General features: G+C 37.8%; 1 long non-coding RNA gene across 1 annotated transcript in view; it reads right to left on the bottom strand.

The window, feature by feature from the left end:
• The window catches only part of LOC135105450 (uncharacterized), a 147,559-nt gene that overhangs the window by 59,640 nt on the left and 62,919 nt on the right, over nt 1–25,000 (bottom strand). The window contains exon 3 of the long non-coding RNA XR_010270851.1: nt 18,357–18,422. This is a non-coding gene — a long non-coding RNA (uncharacterized LOC135105450). The remainder of the gene's footprint in view (nt 1–18,356; nt 18,423–25,000) is intronic.

The raw sequence follows: 25,000 nt of genomic DNA, 5'->3' as shown, positions 1-25,000 counted from the left end.
CACAATGAATAAGAACAATAGGTATGTCTCATGAATGAACTAATGAACTAACACGTGTAGGTCTGACAGATTCCTGCAGCTTTCCTTTTTTTTTTCCTTATATTCTAACGCCATTCCCTAAAAGAAACAAAAGAAGAACCAAGAAAAAGAACGACCAGATTGGTTTCCATGTTGACTTGATGCTTCTCCTTACGAAACAGTTCAAGTGGCTGGGAGGCGGGAAGACAAAAAAAAAAAAAAAAAAAAAAAAAAGAAAAAAAAGAAAAAAGGGGTCTAAAGTTTACCAGTGAAAGGGAAGTATGAGTAACGCACCGTCCCTGGAGCTTACAAGACCTTCCAGATGCTGTTTTGTAGAAGGGAGAAATCTTGTAATGTAGTTTCTTTCCTTCTAGATTATGTAAGTACTTGGATGGGTTTGAGTTACTCTTATTGGTCGGTTGGTCGGTGTCTCTCTCTCTCTCTCTCTCTCTCTCTCAAACATACACACACAAACACACACACACACAAACAGATTGATTGATAAGCTGACAGATAGATATTGAACATTGAGAGAGAGAGAGAGAGAGAGAGAGAGAGAGAGAGAGAGAGAGAGAGAGAGAGAGAGAGAGAGAGAGAGAGAGAGAGAGAGAGAGCTCCACGGGTCCACATCTCCGTCTGCTCTCAGGTCACGCACTCCTCCATCCCTCACCAGGAATTTTTGTTTGCACCGAGCCATGGAAATTTTACTACAATGAATTTTATTTCTTACATTTTTTTCGGTTTCATTCTCTGGACTGGGAATGTGGAGGAATTCATGTGCTTCTGTAATTCTGTGCTTTGGTGAATTGTAATGGTTTTCTGTCTCTCTCTCTCTCTCTCTCTCTCTCTCTCTCTCTCTCTCTCTCTCTCTCTACTAATTTACGCGCCTAGCTATTCAATTACCTGAATCTTGGGTCTTATTAGTCTGAAATAATATAAAAAATAAATAAATAAATAAAATATATAAAATATATCGCTTCTTTTTCTTTTATGGACAATATAAATATTTGTCCTGCAGTGAAACCTCTCTTAGTCTTACAGTGACAATATCGTGTTTACTCATTTAAAATAACTATAGGTACAATCCATTATAGTAAAGATACTCGTATACTAAAAGCTTCACCGAGGGACACATGATATACAAAGCAACAGATACTTGAATCTCTTCAGTCTTTTCACAGGTCAATGGTTACCCCTCCAACAGATATAGTCTCTCTCTCTCTCTCTCTCTCTCTCTCTCTCTCTCTCTCTCTCTCTCTCTCTCTCTCTCTCTCTCTCTCTCTCTCTCTCTCTCTCTCTCTCTCTAATTGGATAACTTACGTGCATACGATGCCAATTTATCTGTTTTCGAGAGTTCATGTGGCGAATTTTCACTAAGGAAAGAGGAGAGCCACAGGAGAGCCACCCGTGACCTCTGTGTTGTCTTTCCCCCTGACGCGTGACACAAACATGAGGTTACATTTTCACAGCAATGGCGGAAATTCATCGCCACTTTAATCAACATCACATTACCAAAGAGCGCTGCTGGTGGCACTGGGAATAATTCCCCCAGATAAAATGACAGGAATAATTGTGGCAGGAATAAATGTTAAAGTAAAAGGTAATCAGGAAAAAAAAAAAAAAAAAAAAAAAAAAAAAATATATATATATATATATATATATATATATATATATATATATATATATATATATATATATATATATATATATATATATATATATATATATATATATATATATATATATATATATATATATATATATATATATATATATATATATATATATATATATATATATTAAAACCTGTATTCTTAAAGACCCTGACATTTCATTACAACGATTAAAAGAAAAAAATTAGTTTCCATTTTTTTTCCTCCTTTCATCAATGATACAGATTCCAGGTTGTCACTAGATTCGTGAAAATATTCTTCAACAAACCTAATACACTAGAATAAAATCTCTTTAAAGATTAATAATGATGAGGTGCCGAAAATTTGAGAACGCACCCCTTGAATACATACGAGTAAATAGGCAGCCTTTCAGCAGTAAGGAAAGGTGTATGTTGATAGATTCTGAGGGTAAAGCATGACAAAGCGAGGAGAAAGCAAGGTAGTACATGAACTAAGTACAATAAGGACTCCATCAGGGCCGTAACCGTTCTGAAGATCAAAGACAAAGAAGGAAAAGATACAAGGAATTTCTACAACAGACATGACATGCCCTGAGTGAGGAAGTGAAGGAGGAACAAACTCTGCATTATCCAGTGTGTTGTTGGTAAAGGTCTGCCGGAAGAGTTCAGCTTTAGAGATAGAGGAGATGCCAGAGCAGCCACAGGGAGGAAAGTGAAGGGAGGAAAGATGATGTTTGGCAAGATGGCAGAAGTCACGAGTTGGTTAACTTGCTAAATTTTGACATTTCTTATTAATGTTACTTTTGAGCAATTTAGAAGACAGGTGTGGCATGATTACGGATAAAATTATTGAGGGTAAGGAAGCTTCATGAGATGGAAGGCTAATGTCTCGTCTCTGCGTTGCTCCTCTGAAAGCAAGCAAAGCTGACCCAATGCTTACGAGCTTTTGGGGTTGAAGAAAAATGGTTAACACTTTCCACTGGAAAATTTCATTCAATTCCTTCAATAAGTTAACATTTGAAAAAAATAAATAAATAAATAAAATAAATAAATAAACAAATTTTTAAAAATAAATAAAATAATAATTTTCAGTTGTATTTAAGTAACATTTCTTAACATTTCTCCAACACGCGAGTCTCGTTATCTTCAGGGGAAAGAGAAAACAGACCAGAAAATCAGGCAAGATTCAACCAGAAATTATTATCTGCAAAATATGAAACACCTAAGAGATCAAGTGTTGGGGCGAGGTGAAGCTGCTAAATGAAAGACTTATCACAAAAAATACATATGAATTATACACGGTCAGCCTTCGGAATACAATGCACGAGCCGCTCACGGGAACACTTGCAGGTTCATTAGGTTTTAATCGACCTCACGCAGCTCCCGAGTCCTTCACACAGCTCTTAAATAATCTACTCGTCTGACCACCACACGACACTCCACCTTCATGACATCGCCGCAAGCTTCAGTGAACACCTCGGCGAACTATCATGTGATTCACTTAAAATACACGTGAGGGGCACGGCGGCTCTGTGCTAAAGTTCTTGGTTGAAAGATACATTGCCACTGGTTCCAATTCAGCTCAGGTGTTAATGCCTTTTGGGAGAGGAAAGGTGATGGGAGAGGAAAGGTGATGTATGATAAGGAGAAAGGAGAATCACACACACACACACACACACACACACACACACACACACACACACACACACACACACACACACACACACACACGGTAACAAAGTATTAATTCCTTAGCAAATTTCTTTGTTCTTTGTACAAAAAATCACTTGAATTGGAATTACATTGAAAAGAAAAACAAAAGCAAATTAATAACAATGTCCTTTAACAGAGCAATTATTAAACTAATGGGAATGGACAGATACACACACACACACACACACACACACACACACACACACACACACACAAGCAGCAATGGATATAATGCATAATAACATCGTATGTATAATGAACAGAAAAACGCCATGTTGGTTATGTACAGTGACCCAGCCACACCTGCATCTACCTGGCCACTTCCTCCTTTACTCATTACCCACCTGCCAGCGCGTCTACCTGCTCCTACCTGTTAACAAACGTGTGGCTACTCCCGGCAACATGTCTTTTTTTATTTTTTATTTGTGTTAACGTGTACCTTGTCTAGTTGTTGTTATGGCTATTGCTATTGTGTGTGTGTGTGTGTGTGTGTGTGTGTGTGTGTGTGTGTGTGTGTGTGGAGAGGGTCATCCTGTTTGTTTGTCCATTGGTCATTATTGAGTCTGTTTGACTGATATAAGTTTTCAATCTGTCAGTCATATTGTTGTGCGCCTGTCAATTACGCTAAATAATGTTGGTGCTTGTCAGTAACGAACATCCACCAGCGCCGATTTCTTTTTTTTTTTAATTTCTACTTATTTTACTACTCTTCCTCCCCCTCCTCCTCCTCTTCTTCCTTTTCCTATTTTTTTTTCCTTTTTCTTGTTCCTTTTTCTGTCCAATTCGTTGTTGTTATTATCATGGCTATTATTATCATTATCATCATTATTATTATTTTTGTTGTTTTGTTGTTGTCCTCCCTATCGTTTTTACTATTCACACATTTTCTTGTACAATGCTTACTATTATTCTTATTCTTATATTTCTCATTTTCTTTTTCCTTTCGTCTTTTTTTCTTGTTCCTCTTTCTTCCCTGCTCTCCTCGCCCTTCTCCTCGTCAGGCCCGTCACGCGCCCGGGACGCCAACTATCTTCAAGGAGTATTTGAAGCCCGACAAAGGAATGAACAAAGTTTTTCTCTTTGATCGTAATACCAGGTCTCTCTCTCTCTCTCTCTCTCTCTCTCTCTCTCTCTCTCTCTCTCTCTCTCTCTCTCTCTGTCATTCTTATTTTTCAAACTTTTCCATCTTCCATTTTTTTTCTTTTCCTCTTCCTTATTTTTTTTCTCCAGCTCATACCTCTTCTTTTCTCTCTTCTTACTTCTCTCTTCTGCTTTGCTTTCTCAATATATCCCTCCTCCTCCTCCTCCTAATCTTCTTTTTCTCTTTTTCACTTTCCATCTCCTACAACTTCTTTCCCATCTGTATCCCTATCTACTTCCCCTTCTCCTCTCCCTGATCTTCCTACCCATTGATCTCTCCTCCACTTTTCTCTCTCGCTCCCTTCCTTCCCTTTCTATCTTATTTTCTCTACCTGCTCTCCTATCTCCTCCTTTCTTTCTCTTCCTCCCTTCCTCCTTCTTTTCGCGATGTCTGACCCTATCACCAGCTATTCATCCTTCATGGTGATCCGAGTCGCACCAAACGTAAGCTTCTTTCAACACAAGGAGGAATAAACAAAAAACGAGAGGAAAATCCATGCCTACCTTCTTAAAACCCTGGATAAAGAATGCATATAAAAAGGCGTAAAAAGGCGTATTGTGTCTTACGAGAGAGAGAGAGAGAGAGAGAGAGAGAGAGAGAGAGAGAGAGAGAGAGAGAGAGAGAGAGAGAGAGAGAGAGAGAGAGAGAGAGAGAGAGAGAGAGAGAGAGAGAGAGAGAGAGAGAGAGAGAGAGAGAGAGAGAGAGAGAGAGAGAGAGAGAGAGAGAGAGAGAGAGAGAGAGAGAGAGAGAGAGAGAGAGAGAGAGAGAGAGAGAGAGAGAGAGAGAGAGAGTATAAGGAGAAAGATATGGAATATAAAATGACTTTGGGAGAAGATTTGGAATACGAATTAAAGAAAAAAAAATCAGGGAGGAGTTTGTGAATATAGAGCGAAGGTCAGTTGGAGGGAGAGGGAGAGGAGGAGATACTGAAGGAGAGGGAGGGAAAGAGGACGTCTTTTTGGAATGAGGAAAGAGAGTAAGACTAACTATTCAGCATCTCTTCACTTTCAATCAAATAGCATACCACGGCTTTTCACAAATAGTCGTGTGTGGGTCAACAAATCTGCTATTGCTTGAAATTTTCTTTTTTTCTTTCCGTTTCTTTGAGAAGTTGAGTTTTATTTTATTTCCTAATTTACAGATAGCTTATCAACTGATCTTTAATGAAGCTTGACGAGATAAAGATGGGGGAGGAAACCCACACAAAAACATCGAGGAATATTTCAAAAAAACTAAAACTAATTGAATTAATAACTCGCTACTTATCAAATTAATTAGGCAACTTTTTTTATCTTTTCTCCGCTCCGAATGGCATCATGATCTTTATGGGAGCAAGACACGAATCGGAGTTATTTTTCTAATTTTTGTGTCCTTTGTCCAGGTAAATTAATACTTGAGAGAGAGAGAGAGAGAGAGAGAGAGAGAGAGAGAGAGAGAGAGAGAGAGAGAGAGAGAGAGAGAGAGAGAGAGAGAGAGAGAGAGAGAGAGAGAGAGAGAGAGAGATTCTTATCAGTTATATGTGACGTTACAAAGATGAAATAAGAATGTACACACACACACACACACACACACACACACACACACACACACACACACACACACAATCACTCACTCACTCTCTGACAAAGGACACGTAAAGGAGGAAGAAAGAACTATAATAATAATAATAATAATAATAATAATAATAATAATAATAATAATAACAACACAAATGTATAACTCTACAATCACATACAACACCACACCATCAGTACAAAGTCAATACTAAATGTACACATAGGCCACCAATGGAAGGAGTCTGGAAGAAAATAAAAGATCCAATAAACATCTAGCATTTTAATCACTATAAAGAATGAACGGACACAGGATAATAAGAGAAAAAAAAACGAGCAATTTTGGCTTTTTTAGTCTGCAAAAATGAGTCTGGAGGAATGTAGTGGAATGTAGTACCTGCTGAGTAGACCTGTGGCGTAAATTCAGTAACAATTACCTGTCGCTGCAGACAAATTATCGTCTGCCAGATGTGGGGCGGGGCTCATTAATTAAGAAAGTGTGGGAAAACTCTCTCTCTCTCTCTCTCTCTCTCTCTCTCTCTCTCTCTCTCTCTCTCTCTCTCTCTCTCTCTCTCTCTCTCTCTCTCTCTCATACATTAATAATGGATGTAGGAAGGGAAGAAAAGGAAAACGAAAGAGTGAGGAGAAAAGCAGAACGATGAAAGAGGGTTACAATTGTTGGAATGACAAAGCTAGGAGGAGGAGGAGGAGGAGGAGGAGGAGGAGGAGGAGGAGGAGGAGGAGGAGGAGGAGGAGGAGGAGGAGGAGGAGAATAACAAAATATCAAAATAAGAAAATAAGAAAACACGTTCCTATGTCAAAATTAATTACAAATTCTTCGCTGGAATTCTAAGAAAAAGAAAACAGAGAGAAAGAGAGAGAGAGAGAGAGAGAGAGAGAGAGAGAGAGAGAGAGAGAGAGAGAGAGAGAGAGAGAGAGAGAGAGAGAGAGAGAGAGAGAGAGAGAGAAATGACCAATACAAAGGGAAAACATATATACTGTATTTCAAGGACTCGAAACTGCATCAGAAAACGGAGATTGGGTAAACGGAGATTGAGTTCCTGATATACACCGAGTTATTATTGTACATTAAAAGTGTCAGTGTGTATTATGTATAAAGTGTTGCAATGCGCGACGGCTGGAGTGCACGAGATAAATGACGCAGCTCTGTATTTATCACTAATGTTTTTTACCTTAATGTTACAAAAATATCCATAATTATGTGTCTATTTTCTCGTTTGTTTTTATCACTACTGTCACGCCCATCACCCGGTGTGTCTCGGGCACTTTTTATTTAGTCATTACTTATTCTATAAACAGTGTTATTAATGTTATTGTATTTCATTTGCTTCACTGATTGCTGCAAGCGTACATTTCTATATTTACTGTAAGGTATTTATTACATTCTTTTATCTTATGTATCTGATTCACTTTATGTCTGTGCTGTATTCCAGGTACAGTCTTTTTTCAGTATATTGTATGGTACATTGCTCTTAAGTATCATGGTCTCTGTGTTCTTTATGGGAAAATGCTGTCTCTTGCTTCAGTGCTTTGTAACCTTTTAATTTACTAATTTCTTTCCTTTGTATTTCTTTTTTTTTTTTTCCCAACTTCTCCTTTTTGATATTGGACTATTTTTCTTTTAATTTCTTGGACTCAATTTTTTTTTTTTACCTAAACCTCCCTCTTCCCTTCAGTTTTCGATTATTTTCCAATTATTCAGTATTTTTCTCACCACCTTTACGTTTCCTATTCGTCAATTCTGCCTCCTCTCACTTCCTCTCTCCCAAACTGAGTCTTTGTGGAGTCTATTCTTCCTCTTTTATCTGTTCTTCCTTTTTCCTGTTTTTATTTTCACTCTGGTGCTCACTTCCACTATCCTTTCTTCTTCCATGTTTCCCACTTCATTCATTCGTTTTATTTTCCCTTCCGCTGCGGCTTTGTTTACTCTCCCTGACTTTATTTTTGTTGTTCCTTATCAATCCTTTCCTTTCTTCTCACTTTTTCCATTTCCTCCATTTAGTTTTGGTTTGTTTTCGTTGTCACCGTCTTGTTCTGTGAAGTGATTTTATCTTTTTCGTCAATTTGTCCATCTCTCTCTCTCTCTCTCTCTCTCTCTCTCTCTCTCTCTCTCTCTCTCTCTCTCTCTTACACAACTCCTACCTCGCTTAGCCGAACACAGTTTTCAGCTCTTCAGTTTTCTCTTTCTTTCGTATACTTCTGCAATTTATCCCTGTACTTGTTATTCTCGTTTCCGTTATCAACACCGATTTCTGCATATATTCTCTCTCTCTCTCTCTCTCTCTCTCTCTCTCTCTCTCTCTCTCTCTCTCTCTCTCTCTCTCTCTCTCTCTCTCTCTCTCTCTCTCTCTAATCCTGATCCACAACGCATCAAACCTCGCTGTCCAATATCCAAGGGTAGGATAACAATAGCGATGGTGGTGGTGGTGGTGGTGGTGAAGTGGTGGTAGTAGTAGTAGTAGTAGTAGTAGTAGTAGTAGTAGTAGTAGTAGTAGTAGTAGTAGTAGTAGTAGTAGTAGTAGTAATGCTGATGCTGATATGATAATGAATAACAATACAAATAATAATAAAAACGATATTAGTACCTAGTAACATGGACAAGAAAGCAGCAGCAGCAACAACAACAACAACAACAACAACAACAACAACAACAACAACAACAACAACAGCAAACAAACAAAAGTACACTCAAACTCTCATTAATCTTAACATCAACACAACTTTACCTTAGACAGGGAATCCATTTCTCCTTGCCATCCACCCCCCCTCTCTCTCTCTCTCTCTCTCTCTCTCTCTCTCTCTCTCTCTCTCTCTCTCTCTCTCTCTCTCTCTCTCTCTCTCTCGATATTACTTTCCTCACTACTTGATTGCTTCCAAGATAGGTAGACTAAGTTCTAATATTATCTCCTGCCCTTGTAAAGAGGAGGAGGAGGAGGAGGAGGAGGAGGAGGAGAGGAGGAGGAGGAGGAGGAGGAGGAGGAGGAGGAGGAGTAATGGTTGTGAATGGAAGTAAACTGATGAATGAGAAATAAATTAATGAGAATTGGAAAAAAAAATCCACATAAATGTTGTATGAGGAAAGAAAAGTTGGATGTACTAGAATGGGAAACAGGGGAAAACATGAATAAAGGATAGCAGTAAAGGAAAGATGAGGAAAAAGAAATAGTGTAAAGGATACAAATAAGAGAAACGCAAGGAGAAGAAGGAATCAGGAATATTAGGAATAGAAAGATACGAAAGACGACAAATTACGAAGTGAGAAATGGAGGAGGAGGAGGAGAAAAGGAGGAGGAGGAGGAGGAAAAAATAAAGCAAGACTTCTTAAGTATAAATGGATGATAATGATAATAATAATAATAATATTCAATACTACAATAACGATGACAATTACAACAATAAAAACGAGAACAGGAAGCAGCAATAAACTTTAACATATCTTACAACACTCCCACACACATACACATACACACACACAAAAAAAAAAATAAATAAATAAAATAAAATAAAATAAAATAAAATAAATAGATATAAATAAGAATAAAAATAAATAGATAAATAAATAAATAATTAAATAAAAAAGGGGGCTGAATTAAGACAGACAGCCTTCTAGAAATCTGCAAAACTAACAATTGTAATACGAGTACGTGTCTGTGGCATCACTCATCTCTTGCAACACGAATATTTTTTTTTTAGCCTTTTTTTTACGTTATTGCAAGAATGTCCAGGTACAAAATAAACAGGTAGCCAAAATAAAATTAAATACCAGATGAACCCCCCCCAAAAAAAAAAAAAAAAAAAAATTCCCCTTATAAATAACCAAAAACGTAACCTTGCCTAATCTTGTGTAATGTAAGCTCACCTAGGGAAACAAAAAGGAGGACAAACATCAATGAAAAACACAATTTGCCTTGAAGGAAAGAAGAAGAAGAAGAAGAAGAAGAAGAAGAAGAAGAAGAAGAAGAAGAAGAAGAAGAAGAAGAAGAAGAAGAAGAAGAAGAAGAAGAAGAAGAAGAAGAAGAAGAAGAAGAAGAAGAAGAAGAAGAAGAAGAAGAAGAAGAAGAAGAAGAAGAAGAAGAAGAAGAAGAAGAAGAAGAAGAAGAAGAAGAAGAAGAAGAAGAAGAAGAAGAAGAAGAAGAAGAAGAAGAAGAAGAAGAAGAAGAAGAAGAAGAAGAAGAAGAAGAAGAAGAAGAAGAAGAAGAAGAGAAATTAAGAAGAAATGATAAGTGATGACAACGACGAAGATTACGATGATGATGATGATAATGATAATGATGATGTCTGTGGTGGTGGTGGTGGAAGAAAGGGAAGAAAGAAGAAAAGAAATAAGGAGGATGAGGGGGATCAAAACATTAAGTATTAAATAAATAAAGTTTACAAAATATGAAAAGAATACACCAAATAAAGTTGTGTAAAAGTCTCTCTCTCTCTCTCTCTCTCTCTCTCTCTCTCTCTCTCTCTCTCTCAACCCACCAAGCTGGCAGTGACACAAAATAAGCCGTGAGCGACACACTGTGGGGTTTGAACACTGAGTTTCCTCGGTTTCCGCTCGCTCTAATAATGAGGCGCCTTTGACGTAAACGCAACGATGTTAAGGAAACGTTCGGGTGAAAGGCAATTACGGGGAGTCTTTTTAGGAGTGGCAGCGGCGTGGAAGAGATTAGTGCGTGGCATTTACATAAGGCGGCCCGTCAGAGTTGGTTGCCTGGCTAGTTCTGGATAAATACGAGAAATTATTGATAGATCTCTCTCTCCCTGAAGTCACGTAAAGAATTTTTTGAGCGGGTATTGAAAGGAAGGAAGGCGAAAGTGATTTGAACTTTGAGGGACAAGCCAGGTATTGATGTGTCAGTATACTAATTCACACACGCATTGCTTTTGTGTAAGAATGTGTTAGGAAGACAAGACCAGAGGAGTGTCGAGGCGCTGAAAGAAGACGTGCAAGTGACGAGTGCAGCTGAAGTGGAGAGTACAAATGAACAGACGAATGGAACTGAAGAAAACGTAGACGAAGATGGAGTGAAGCAGCCGGATGTTAAGAATAAATAAAAAAAAATATATATATATACATCCTAGTGAACGAATAAATGGTTGAATAAATGAATGAGTGAACACAAGCATGAATGAGTAAATAAAAGAATGAATGACAACAACGAGGTGAGGTTAATGTTACAAAAAGAAAACATATGCTGAAGTGAATGGTAGAATAAATAAATCAATGGGTCAATAAATGAATGAAAGAATGAATGAATAAAGGAATGAATGAGGTCAGATGAGGTGAGTGCCGAAAGTTCAGCAAGTTCAGGTTAACGAGAGAACCTGTTAGTCCCTTTGTGCATTCATTTGTGTGTGTGATTTCATTTATTAAGAAGAGGGAGGCTGTGTGTGTGTGTGTGTGTGTGTGTGTGTGTGTGTGTGTGTGTGTGTGTGTGTGTGTGTGTGTGTGTGTGTGTGTGTGTGTGTGTGTGTGTGTGTGTGTGTGTGTGTGTGTGTGTGTGTGTCGTTCATCTTGTTCCCTCATCGCTCTTTCCCTTTCATCCCACTAACACACGAGAGAGAGAGAGAGAGAGAGAGAGAGAGAGAGAGAGAGAGAGAGAGAGAGAGAGAGAGAGAGAGAGAGAGAGAGAGAGAGAGAGAGAGAGAGAGAGAGAGAGAGAGAGAGAGAGAGAGAGAATGTACATTTTAACACCTGCACTAAAAGCAGAGAACAAAAAATAAAATATCAAAATGGCAAAAAGAAAATGTTTATGAGGACTGACACGGAATAACTATTTATATTTAAGTTTTCTTTGTTTCTATATGTATAAATATAAATATTTAACAAAATAAAACTTATATTTTTTTTTCTTTTGGTTTGATTCGTCTTTTTATATATATTTTTTTCCAAACCTATTTACATTCCTTTCATTCTTGCATTTTCTTTATCATCTAAGTACTTGTTAATTTCATATCATTAATAATTCCCTTTTCAATATTCCTTCCCATTTCCGTTCTTCCCTTTCACTTTTCTTTTATCGTACTTTCATTTCTTTCCATCTTCTTTACATGTCCTTCTGTCCATCTGTCTCTCTGCCTGTCTGTCTGCATGCATCTGTCTGCCTGCCTGCCCATCTGCCTGTCTACCTTTCTGCTTGTTTGAGTGCCTCTCTGCCTGTTCGTCTGTGTCTGCCTCTTTCCCTCTCTGCCTGTTTCCCTGTCTGTCTACCTCTCTGTCAGTGTGCCTTTTTGCCTGTCTCTCTTCCTGTTTGCCTGCCTGTTTGCCTGTCTATCTGTCTATCTGCCTTTTTGTTTGCCTGTCAGTCTGTTTATCTATATTCATGTCTGTCTGACTACATACTTCTTCCTAGCCCTCAGTATGTACATCAAGTCTGCCTGTCTGCCTGCCTGTTTCTCCCTCGCTCTTAAATACAGACATCAGGTCGGGCAGGTTAGGTATCCAAACGGGTGCAAAATATGTGTAGAGTTTGGTACAGGAAGAGCAACGGCCGCAGAGTCCCCATAGATCCCCTGGCTGCTTATCAACGCCCGGACCTTTGGCACTCAATCTAAACAGGAAATGAGCAATTAACATATAAATGAGTTTTAGTAATTCGGATCGCAGTTCAGAGCCTTTCGTTAATGAGCTTGTAATTTATTAGCGGCAAGGTGATGTGTGTGTGTGTGTGTGTGTGTGTGTGTGTGTGTGTGTGTGTGTGTGTGTGTGTGTGTGTGTGTGTGTGTGTGTGTGTGTGTGTGTGTGTGTGTGTGTGTGTGTGTGTGTATCATGTTACTTCCTGTGCAGTTGCGAATATTGATGATGATGATGATGATGATGATGATGATGATTACGATTACCACTACTACTACTATTACTACTATTAACATAACAGCAATAATAATAATAATAATAATAATAATAATAATAATAATAATAATAATAAAGTAACTAATCGTGTTAAAATAAAATAAATTCGAGAGAGAGAGAGAGAGAGAGAGAGAGAGAGAGAGAGAGAGAGAGAGAGAGAGAGAGAGAGAGAGAGAGAGAGAGAGAGAGAGAATTTCAATATTAATGGATGGGTGGAATTGGAGGAATGACACAAGGAAAAATGATGATGGATGGGGGAGGAAGAGAAAAGGGAGAGAGAGAGAGAAAGAAATAATGAAAGGAAGAAAAAATATAAAGGGGAATTAAGAACAACGAAACTGAATAAGGGAAACAAAAAGATCTAAAAAAAAGAAAAAAGAAACTGAAAAAAGGTAAAAAAAAACTTTAGATATAGAACAGTGAAGAAAGAAAGAAAGATAAAAAAGAAATAAAGAAAACAGAAAAGAGGAAAGAAAATAGAACAGAGTTAAGAGAGAAAAGAAAGAAAAAAAATAGAAAACGAGAAAAACGTTTTGCAATGAAAGACATATGACGAGAGAGAGAGAGAGAGAGAGAGAGAGAGAGAGAGAGAGAGAGAGAGAGAGAGAGAGAGAGAGAGAGAGAGAGAGAGAGAGAGAGAGAGAGAGAGCAGATACTTACCAACACAAGAACATTCAACCACCATCTCTACCTTACCCACTCACACAAGCCCACGCATCCCACCCGCCCACCCTCCCACCACCCCAACTTCAGACACGCTGCGATTTACTGCCCATCACCAATCTGAGACGCACAACTCCTCCCCATAAATCGGCGGGAAGTTTTGCAGGAAGTGAGTGCGGTGTGGATGTCTTCCCGCCGCCAGGAGCTGCGCCTAATTACGGTTATAAATCACCTGCTCCTCCCGCTGAGATTTGCACTTACTCGTCCCGCGGGAGGAGAAGGGTAGGAAAGGAGGGTTGGAAGAGGGATGTGTGGGAAAGGAAGTGAGAGGAAGGAGGGTGTAAAGGAGATGAAAAGATGAGGTTTGGCTTGTTGTTGTGTTAAGGGGTGTTGAATGGGAGGGGAAAGAAGGGAGAGGAGAGGAGAGAGGAGAGGAGAGAGAACAAATATGAAGTAAGAAAAAGAAAGGAACATACAGGAGAGGAAAGAACATTCGTAATTTGACAATATAAATAATCCTCTTTTCCCTCTATATATTTTGCATCATGATCGCCTCCCTTCTTCGCACTGTCCCTCATCCATAGAGAGGGAAGATTTCTGGAGATATGAATTTGTAGCAACAAGGAAAATTTTTAATTGCATTTTTTTAATTTGTTAAAAAAAGGAAAATGTTCAATTTAAACATTCTCTTCTGGTAATTGGAATATATTAATTATTTAAAGAAGAGCCATTGTACATATGTAATTTTTTTCACTTCTTACGAATGGTGTAGATAACAATAACAGTATATTACTTTTTATAAAAATTTAGATACATAAAATAAACTTTTTATTGATATATAGCTTTTATATTAATATTCTTTTCTTACTCTTCATGATTCCTGCATTTCTAATCTTAAGGGTAATTTTTTTATTGCAAAAATTTTCGAATTTGTTAAAAAAAATTTTTAAATTCAAATTGAAAATGTTCATAATTGGAACATGTTCCTTACTCAAGGAAAAAAAAAAGACATTGTAAATATGTAAAATATTGCTTTGACTTGTAAGGAGTGCTCCACAGTCATATTTAACTTTAAAAAAATAAATAAATAGATAAATAAGACATTGAAAAACACCTTTTCAAAAAGATATATACTTTTTATTTTAATGTTTATCTCTTACTTGCATGATTTAAGCATCTAAAATCTAAGACAAATTTTAATTTGTAAAAATTTTGGATTTTTTTTTTTTTATACCTAAGGACCTTTGTTAAAAATTGAAAATTTTTCAATAAAATTTTTTTCTTTGGTTATTGTTGTGTTCTTCACTTATAAAAGATTCACTGCACATATGTAAAATATTCTTTTGGCTTCTTAGGAGTGGTTCCTAAAGAATAAAAATATTACACTTAAAAAAAAAATACGAACAATACAAAATTTTTCTTATTGATATATATATATATATATATATATATATATATATATATATATATATATATATATATATATATATATATATATATATATATATATATATATATATATATATATATATATATATATATATATCAATAAGAAAAATTTTGTATTTTTCGTATATATATATATATATATATATATATATATATATATATATATATATATATATATATATATATATATATATATATCTATATATATATCTATATATATATTCCTCTCTTACTTTTTTATGATTTAGTTATCTTTAATCTCTAAGCAAAATTTTTACATGCAAAAATTTTTCAATTTTTTTTTATTTATATTCAAAATTTTCTTCCGGTAATGAGAATCTGTTCCTCACTTAAAGAAGAACCATTGTACATATGTGAAATATAAATTTTTAATTGCATTTTTAAATCTTTTTGCATAAAAGTGAAAAAAAGATAAATTAAAAAATTTTGTTTTGGTAATTGGAATATGTTCCTTATTTAAAAAAAAAACTAACTATATTTAACTTTTATAAGAAAATAACACATTAAAAACAACACTTCTTTGATTGATTTATACTTTTTATATTAATATTTTTCTTACTTTTTTTTATGATTTATGCATCTGATTGGGGCAGAGCAAACTTGGTATTGTTCAATGCCTCAAAAACTCAATTCCTCCATCTATCAACTCGACACAATCTTCCAGACAACTATCCCCTCTTCTTCAATGACACTCAACTGTCCCCCTCTTCTACACTGAACATCCTCGGTCTGTCCTTTACCTATAATCTGAACTGGAAACTTCACATCTCATCTCTAGCTAAAACAGCTTCTATGAAGTTAGGTGTTCTGAGACGTCTCCGCCAGTTTTCTCACCCCCCAGCTGCTAACTCTGTACAAGGGCCTTATCCGTCCATGTATGGAGTATGCTTCACATGTCTGGGGGGTTCCACTCATACTGCTGTTCTAGACAGGGTGGAATCAAAAGCTTTTCGTCTCATCAACTCCTCTCCTCTAACTGACTGTCTTCAGCCTCTCTCTCACCGCCGCAATGTTGCATCTCTAGCTGTCTTCTACCGCTATTTTCATGCTAACTGCTCTTCTGATCTTGCTAACTGCATGCCTCCCCTCCTTCCGCGGCCTCGCTGCACAAGACTTTCTTCTTTCTCTCACTCCTATTCTGTCCACCTCTCTAACGCAAGAGTTAACCAGTATTCTCAATCATTCATCCCTTTCTCTGGTAAACTCTGGAACTTCTTGCCTGCTTCTGTATTTCCACCTTCCTATGACTTGAATTCCTTCAAGAGGGAGGTTTCAAGACACTTATCCACCAATTTTTGACCACTGCTTTGACCCTTTTAGGGACTGGCATTTCAGTGGGCATTTTTTTTTATTAGATTTTTGTTGCCCTTGGCCAGTATCCTTCCTACATAAAAAAAAAAAAAAAAAAAAAAATCTGTAATCTTAAAGGAAAATCTTTAATTGCAAAATTTTTCAATTATTTGTACATATATGTACACTTGTTTAAAAACGTGACTGGGATGTGCTCCTCACTTTAATGACGATCTTTCATTTCTGAGAATGTGACATTGCTCACTACCATCACCAACGCTTTCATTACCGTAATCATCACCGCCATCATCAATCACATTATTACCTTGTCTTTATTTTTCGGGATGGTGGCGATTTTACATATTCGAGAGAGAGAGAGAGAGAGAGAGAGAGAGAGAGAGAGAGAGAGAGAGAGAGAGAGAGAGAGAGAGAGAGAGAGAGAGAGAGAGAGAGAGAGAGAGAGAGAAATACGTTTATTCAGACTCTAGAAGATATACATAATTATTTTCAACATTTACGACTTTACGACGACAAGTAATAACCGGTTAACAGGTCCTACACACACACACACACACACACACACACACACACACACACACACACACACACACACACGGAGGCCTCCGCGTCGTGCTGGAAATTAACCATAAGTTAGACTAAAGTGAACCTTCCTGGGCCAGATTAAACCATAATACTGTGGCGCTGTAAACTTTGCTGGTCATGACGCTGTTCCCGTGACCACAGCAGCGGACCGAAGGAAGGGAGGGAGGGAGGGAGGGAGGGAGGGAGGGAGGGAGGGAGAGAGAGAGAGAGAGAGAGAGAGAGAGAGAGAGAGAGAGAGAGAGAGAGAGAGAGAGAGAGAGAGAGAGAGAGAGAGAGAGAGAGAGAGAATTTGTTAAAGGGTTAAATATTTGGTCATCTCTGAGTAATAGATTATTCTCTCTCTCTCTCTCTCTCTCTCTCTCTCTCTCTCTCTCTCTCTCTCTCTCTCTGTGTGTGTGTGTGTGTGTGTGTGTGTGTGTGTGTGTGTGTGTGTGTGTTTAACGTACCATCAAGGTCACCAGTTAATGACATTCTTGTAAATTTACGCGCAAATTAATTGAAACCACAAAAAATAAAAAATAAAATGTTAAGGTCGCGTTTAAAAGTGGAAAACATCTTAATCACGCTGATGAGGAAGTTAAGGGAGATTATATCATCTGCCTTGCTCCCCCCACCCCACCCCACCCCTCTCTCTCTCTCTCTCTCTCTCTCTCTCTCTCTCTCTCTCTCTCTCTCTGAACGAATACGGTATCCCAGACATTTTTTTTCATAATAGGTGATTTATTTTTCTTATACCACGCTTGCAGTACCATGAGGTGTGCATCTTTTACATTAAAAGTTGAGTATATTACAACAAAATGCTACCATGAATGAACTTAAACCTAACAATACAATTTTTCATTAATAGATAGAAGTACCAGGTTAACAGTAATTACTCACCACTCAACGCTGATTATTATAATTAACTACTTGTAATATAAACTCACTCGCTCAGTTTGCCTTGACTCGTCCTCTCCATGATACTGCTTACACGTGACTAGCAACAACTGTAATGCAATCTTAACCTGCACACACACACACACACACACACACACACACACACACACACACACACACACACACACACACACACACACACACACACACATAGTTAACTCGCTCATCCTTATTTTTAAACGCTTTGCTCTTTCATCACGAATCTTGCAAAGGACAAATAGAGATTTTTTTTCCGGACTGAAGATGCAAAATCCGTTTTCAACCAAGACGAATCCTGAAAACACCCTTGTAAACACTCTCATCATGACTATATAGCCACGTTCTCACAATGTTTTCCGAATCCACGCTGCAAAATCTTTTTTAACTATCACTTGCAATATGGAAACATCCTTGTAAACCCTAACAGCTTCAACGAGAGTATAAGTTGTGGAAATAAATGCTGAAAAAGTTTGAGAATACGAAGCAAACACATACCCATAAATACAGTGGATAGAGTGAGGGCGATGCTGCGAGGGAGGCGGGGTCCTGTTCCTGCCACCCCTGAAGGAAAGAGAGAAAGAAAATGAATACTCAAGTACATTCCTCCGATGTCACAAGTCCTTCTCACTCACTCATTCACGAGCTTTCATCTCTCTCTCTCTCTCTCTCTCTCTCTCTCTCTCTCTCTCTCTCTCTCTCTCTCTCTCTCTCTCTCTCTCTCTCTCTCTCTCTCCCCCTTTATTCATATGTGTCATCCGTGTATAGAGAGAGAGAGAGAGAGAGAGAGAGAGAGAGAGAGAGAGAGAGAGAGAGAGAGAGAGAGAGAGAGAGAGAGAGAGAGAGAGAGAGAGAGAGAGAGAGAGAGAGAGTGTGTGTGTGTGTGTGTGTGTGTGTGTGTGTGTGTGTGTGTGTGTGTGTGTGTGTGTGTGTGTGTGTGTGTGTGTGTGTGTGTGTGTGTGTGTGTGTGTGTGTGTGTGTGTGTGTGTGTGTGTGTGTGTGTGAATGGGAGAGGTTTACACAATTCATTTCATTCTATGAATGCTGAAAGAGCGACTCGAAGCAATACGTATATACAGGCAACAAGTCACATACCAGTAAAATATGAAAAAAGCAGCGTAAAAATAAGGTGAATAGAATAACAAAGTGTGAACAGCCAACACACACACACACACACAAAAAAAAAAAAAAAAAAAAAAAAAAGCGGGGATGCCAAGTGATGGTAACTAACTCATAACACAAACATTTTAACATTCCAAATAAAAATAAAACAAATACATACTACTTTAGTCTTTAATTATTGCACTTCAAAAATGATGAGGATACATGTACGTGTCATGACAAACGTACCTTTCTGAATTCGACGCATTATTAAGAAAAAAAAAAAGAAAAAAAAATGGGGATCTATAATTTGTCACGTAGAAGCGTTTGATAGATATATACAAATTCTCAAATATAGTTGCGTAGCAAAGGAACAGACACAGTAATCAGGTTGTTAGCACAGTTATTAGGGAGCTTTTCTGGAAGCTTAGATAAATCCATGGATAAGAATTGACAAATATTCACTTGGGTATGAACGTTTGATGCAGGGCCTGCCACTTGGCTTCTTGCAGGTTTGTGAAAAAGGCAATTCCTCACTGCCTCCCTTGACGAATTTTCGTATGAGGTTCTGCTTCTTTCGCGTTTCCAAATTCACTTGTTCAGCTATATCGACACCATTCAAGCCCAACATGTAAAGATCTATGATTGAACGGTATCACTGTGACTTGTGTGCCTCGCACACAAGTCACTATAAATACCACAGCATGAATAGAACAGAATACATTTCACCCCGAGGAAAAAAAGACGATTACACGTCACCAAAGACAATAAATACTGACACTAGTAATTAATACTGGTCACTCTTGCTATGGACGTGAGTGAGGAGGAAAGATACAATTGAGATGCCAATAAGTAAGTTTGTCCCAGTCCATTTTTTATGATTGCTGGGAGCCCTGAAACAAAACGCGCTCCCCAATTATTGCATGTCGCCGCGACGCAAGACCGGCGTTTCCTGACTGTAAAGTAAACTATACAATTGTCAGCGGTGCCACGATGACTCATACCAATTAATGTCGAGGTTAATTTAATGTTTACGTTTGTTGGCTTATTATGGAATTAATGTTTTTGTTGACCAAAATTTCTCTATGCGAAAATAACGAAATACCACATATTTATACACAAAAATAAACAAATAAATAAATAAATACACAGAAACAAAAAGAAAAAAAAATAAGCCACATCCTTTTCGCATAACGAATTGTCAGCAGGAGTTTATCCAGTCACTATGGAAACGCCCCTCTTGCAGGGAACACAAAACCTATACTCTTTCAAAGGCTCGCCTCGCGCTCAAACAGACCACGCGCCTCTCACGCCGCCTGTCGCCCACTCACGAGGCGGCGACTCAAGGGAATTACACCTGCACTTTGCTGGCGACCTGAGCTCCTGCACGGGAAACTGGAACATGTCTTGCATGAATAGATTGATAGACAGATAGATAGATAGATAGATAGATAGATAGATAGAGAGAGAGAGAGAGAGAGAGAGAGAGAGAGAGAGAGAGAGAGAGAGAGAGAGAGAGAGAGAGAGAGAGAGAGAGAGAGAGAGAGAGAGAGAGAGAGAGAGAGAGAGAGAGAGAGAATAATACATTGTCCTGCAGTGGAATCATGCAAAGTTGATGATGATGGTGATAGCGATGATGATGAAAGTGCATCATCACAATCCAATCCTACATATTTTACTTTTGATTACACACTGTAGCTAAATAAAGGAATAAATAAATAAATAAATACAAGCCTCGAGAAGAGCAAAGGAACTATTTGTTCTTTTCTTTGTGTTCCTTTGTGTCAGCCATACAATAAAAAGAGTGGAACAGCTTCTGACAGAACACCGGCTGATGTTCGCGGGAAACAGAAGCTTGTAAAGGTTGAACTGCCAATAACTAGAAATACAAGGCCGTTTGGAAGCAGAAGAAGCATTTCAAACGTAAGAGCCATTCCCGGGAGGCACTGTAAAAATAAGACGGTAACAGCTGGCTCCTGGCACGGCCTCTCCGGTACTGCTAACATGACCCCGAGAGCGAAATCAATCTCTCTCTCTCTCTCTCTCTCTCTCTCTCTCTCTCTCTCTCTCTCTCTCTCTCTCTCTCTCTCTCTCTGTGTGTGTGTGTGGGTGGGTGGGTGCGTGTGTGTGTGTGTGTGTCTCCGAGTGTGTGTTCCTTCCGCTCAACTCTCCTCTCAAATATATCTAGCGACTCATATCACGTTTTTTCCCTTTTCTCCATTACTTTCTCTTGCTCTTCCTGGTCTTCCTCCTCTTCCATTACCACAAACTACTTCTTTCCCCCCTCCTCCTCCTCCTCCTCCTTGCACCGTCACCCCAAGAAGAAGTTCACTCATTACCGTAGCGGAAGTTGGCGGCCATGGAGGCAAACTTTGGCTGCATCTAAGTGCCGCTTCATGGGAGGAAGTTGCCACCAAGGGGAGGATGAGGAGGGGCCAGGGAGAGTAGGAGAGGAGGGCCAAGGGAGAGAGGAAGCGAGTGAGATTCGGTTGTGGAGGAAGGGAGAGTGGAAGGCTGATGGACTAAGAGGAGAAAGAGGTGGATTAGGAAGGGTTATGAAAGGACAGGGAGGAATGGAAGAGAGGAGAAGAGGTGGAGTGAGAGGAATAAATGTTGAGAAAGGGGCCAATGGAGGAATATTTGGTGGAACGAGAAGGCGCAGGGAGAAAGTATTGAGGGTGGAGGAAGAGAGGATTTAGATGTGTGTGTGTGTGTGTGTGTGTGTGTGTGTGTGTGTGTGTGTGTGTATGTCCAAGGTAGTAGCAGTTCATTATTATAGACAGGTGTTGAGGGAGACGCGGCAGGAAGTCAGGTAAAACAATGACATGACTTACAGCCTGAGGACAAATGACAGAAATGCAGTTGTCTAAATTTCAAAGCAGAATTTACAATTTTGAAGTTTTACGAGTGTTCTCCTTTATTTACTAAGCGATGAGTGCAAACAAAAAAAAAAAAAAAGAAAAAAGTGAAATAGAAAGACGCAGAGACAAAGCAGAGAGGACCTCACACAACACTGACTACTGGGATGTGACTCGAGACTCGCTCACCTACCGACCTATACACACACACACACACACACACAATTAACCAGGAATATGCGTCGCCTAACTCCCACAATCAAACGTCATTAAAAATACAAGAGGAAAAAGAACTCCAACACAAAAATTCATTGAAGAAAAAACATTCATTCCAGACAACAAGAATATTCCATTACCTGTGATAGCAAATGTGCCTGTAATTGCATTTTCAGGTGATAAGAGCCGTCCACCCCCCCCAACCCGTAGCCTGGTGGTGAAGTGATGGAAGGGGGAAGACAAAGTAAGGAGTGTTGTTCATATTTCTCTTCTGCCTCTCCCAAAGGTGCATCATAAAGGCTTGCTAGGTTTTGATTTAGTAGACTATGTAAAATTTTAAGGATGCGGTAGTTGTTGATCGTTGCTGTTATTATTATTATTATTATTATTATTATTATTATTATTATTATTATTATTATTATTATTATTGTTGTTATTATTGTTCTTATTATTACAATTATGATTATTATTATCACGACTATTACCACTAATATACACACTATTACAATCATTATTATTATCATTCTTATTATTGGTACTAGAAGCAGTCCCTCACTTTTGCACGCACACACACACACACACACACACACACACACACACACACACACACACACACACACACACACACACACACACACTCCCTTAAATCCTCCTCCTATCACTGACATTTCCCTGACAAGTAAATATGATGAACTTCGAAAAAAAAAAGAATAAAAACAAGTGTAAAAATCTAAAAGGAGAGAAGACAGAAAATAATAAAAAAAAAAAAAAGTCATCACATTGAGGAGGCAAGGGAAGGGCCTGAGAGGAAGAAGGAAAGAGGCAGATGAAGGAAAGAGGAAAAAGCGCTTAGGTGAACCTGCTGCATTATCAAGATTATTTCATATTCCCTAATTTTTTTTTTTTTTGTAGAAATTTAAGTTATGCCAAGGAGACCACAGAGGAGTGTGTGTGTGTGTGTGTGTGTGTGTGTGTGTGTGTGTGTGTGTGTGTGTGTGTGTGTGTGTGTGTGTGTGTGTGTGTGTGTGTGTGTGTGTGTTACAATATTTAGTATTCTGTCCAAACGCTTTTTTTCTCTTCAATTTAGTTCGGCGAGATTAAAGGAATTCTGGAGTACAAGGAGGAGGAGGAGGAGGAGGAATATGGAATATTCATAGGAAAGGTTGAAAGGAAGTTGTACTATTCACCCTACGGTGAACTCTATACGCCTATCTGAAAATTAACACAATTTATAATAAAACTGGTGTCTGTAAAATAAAAAAGTTTATTAGTGAATTTAGTAATTATTCGGACAAGAAGAGAGCTTGTTGGGGATTTACTTTTAAATATCTGTCTACTTTATTTTTGAATGATTCAATAGAATTGCTGTTTACAATTTCTGCAGGAAGTTTTTCCCATATATTTACTGTGCGAAAAAATGTTTGGCCTCGAGGGATTTAAAAGATTTTGGTACAATCTTGAATCCATTATTTGTTGTTAGGTTAGAATGATCAATGGTAAAGTATTTATTTGGATCAAGGTTACTATATCCTTTAAAAATTTTGAACACTTCAATTAGATTTCTTCTTATACTGCGCTTTGTTAAACTAAATAGGTTTATTTCTTCCAGTCGTTCCTCATAAGGCTTATTTCGCAATCTTGGAATCATCTTAGTGACTCTACACTGTATCTTTTCTAGTTTTTCAATGTCTTTTTGTAATATGGTGACCAGAACTGTACACAGTATTCTAGATGAGGGCGCACCAGTGAGTTATATATATATATACACTTATATTTTATATACTTTATACTTTAAGTATATATATATATATATATATATATATATATATATATATATATATATATATATATATATATATATATATATATATATATATATATATATATATATATATATATATTTATTTATTTATTTATACTGATTTAAATTCAAAGGTTCTTCCAATGAACCCTACTAATTTATTTGCCGTCTTCACTGTTTCTGTGCAGTGTTGACTCGGCTTTAGGTCTTTTGACACGACGACATCAAGATCTTTTCCTTTATCAGCGCTTGACAGTGGCATGTTATTCATTACATATCTCGCCTGAACATTGTTGCTTCCGGTATGTAGAACTTTACACTCTTCTATATTGAATTTCATCTGCCATTTTTCTGTCTATCTTGTTAGTTTATTGAGGTCACACTGCAGTTCCTGCCATTGTGACACAGACGTTACTTTACTTGTTATTTTGGTGTCGTCTACAAATTTACTTATTTTGCAATTGATCCCTTTATCAATATCATTAATGTATATTATAAAAAGTACTGGTCTTAATACAGAGCCTTGAGGAACGCCGCTATTTACCTTATGCAAATCTGACTCTTTTCCGTTAACCACAACACGCTGTTTTCTTTCAGAGAGCCAGTCTCTCAGCCATTTCAGGGTGTTTCCGGCAATACCGTGAGCTTTTACTTTACTGATGAGTCTCTTATGGGGAACAGTGTCGAAAGCTTTATGGAAATCAAGGTAGATAATATCAACAGCTTTTGTCTCGACATACGAGTTAAATACTTCATAAAAGAAGTCTCGTAAGTTTGTTAAGCACGAACGTTTGGTTCTGAAACTGTGTTGCGAATCCTTTATGATTTTTATTTTTTTCTAAATATTTAACAGTTTTATATCTTATTATTGTTTCCATCAGCTTGCACACTAATGAAGTGAGAGTGATCGGTCTGTAATTGGCTGGGAGAGATTTATTTCCATTTTAAAGATTGGCGTGACATTTGCTAGTTTCCATTCGTGAGGGACTTTACCCACTAGTAAAGTTTTATTGAATAAAATCGTAATTGGTTTCACGAGCTCATTTCTTGCTTCTTTAAGAAGCCTTGGTGATATCTTGTCTGGCCCGGGTGTTTTGTTTACGTTCATGATCTTCGTGACTGAAAGAATTTCATTTTCTGTGATGGTGAAGTCCGGCAGCGTGGTG

This window comes from Scylla paramamosain, chromosome 12 (assembly GCF_035594125.1).
Source record: "Scylla paramamosain isolate STU-SP2022 chromosome 12, ASM3559412v1, whole genome shotgun sequence".
Taxonomy (NCBI): domain Eukaryota; kingdom Metazoa; phylum Arthropoda; class Malacostraca; order Decapoda; family Portunidae; genus Scylla; species Scylla paramamosain.
This window is presented reverse-complemented; position numbering and strand designations above follow the sequence as displayed.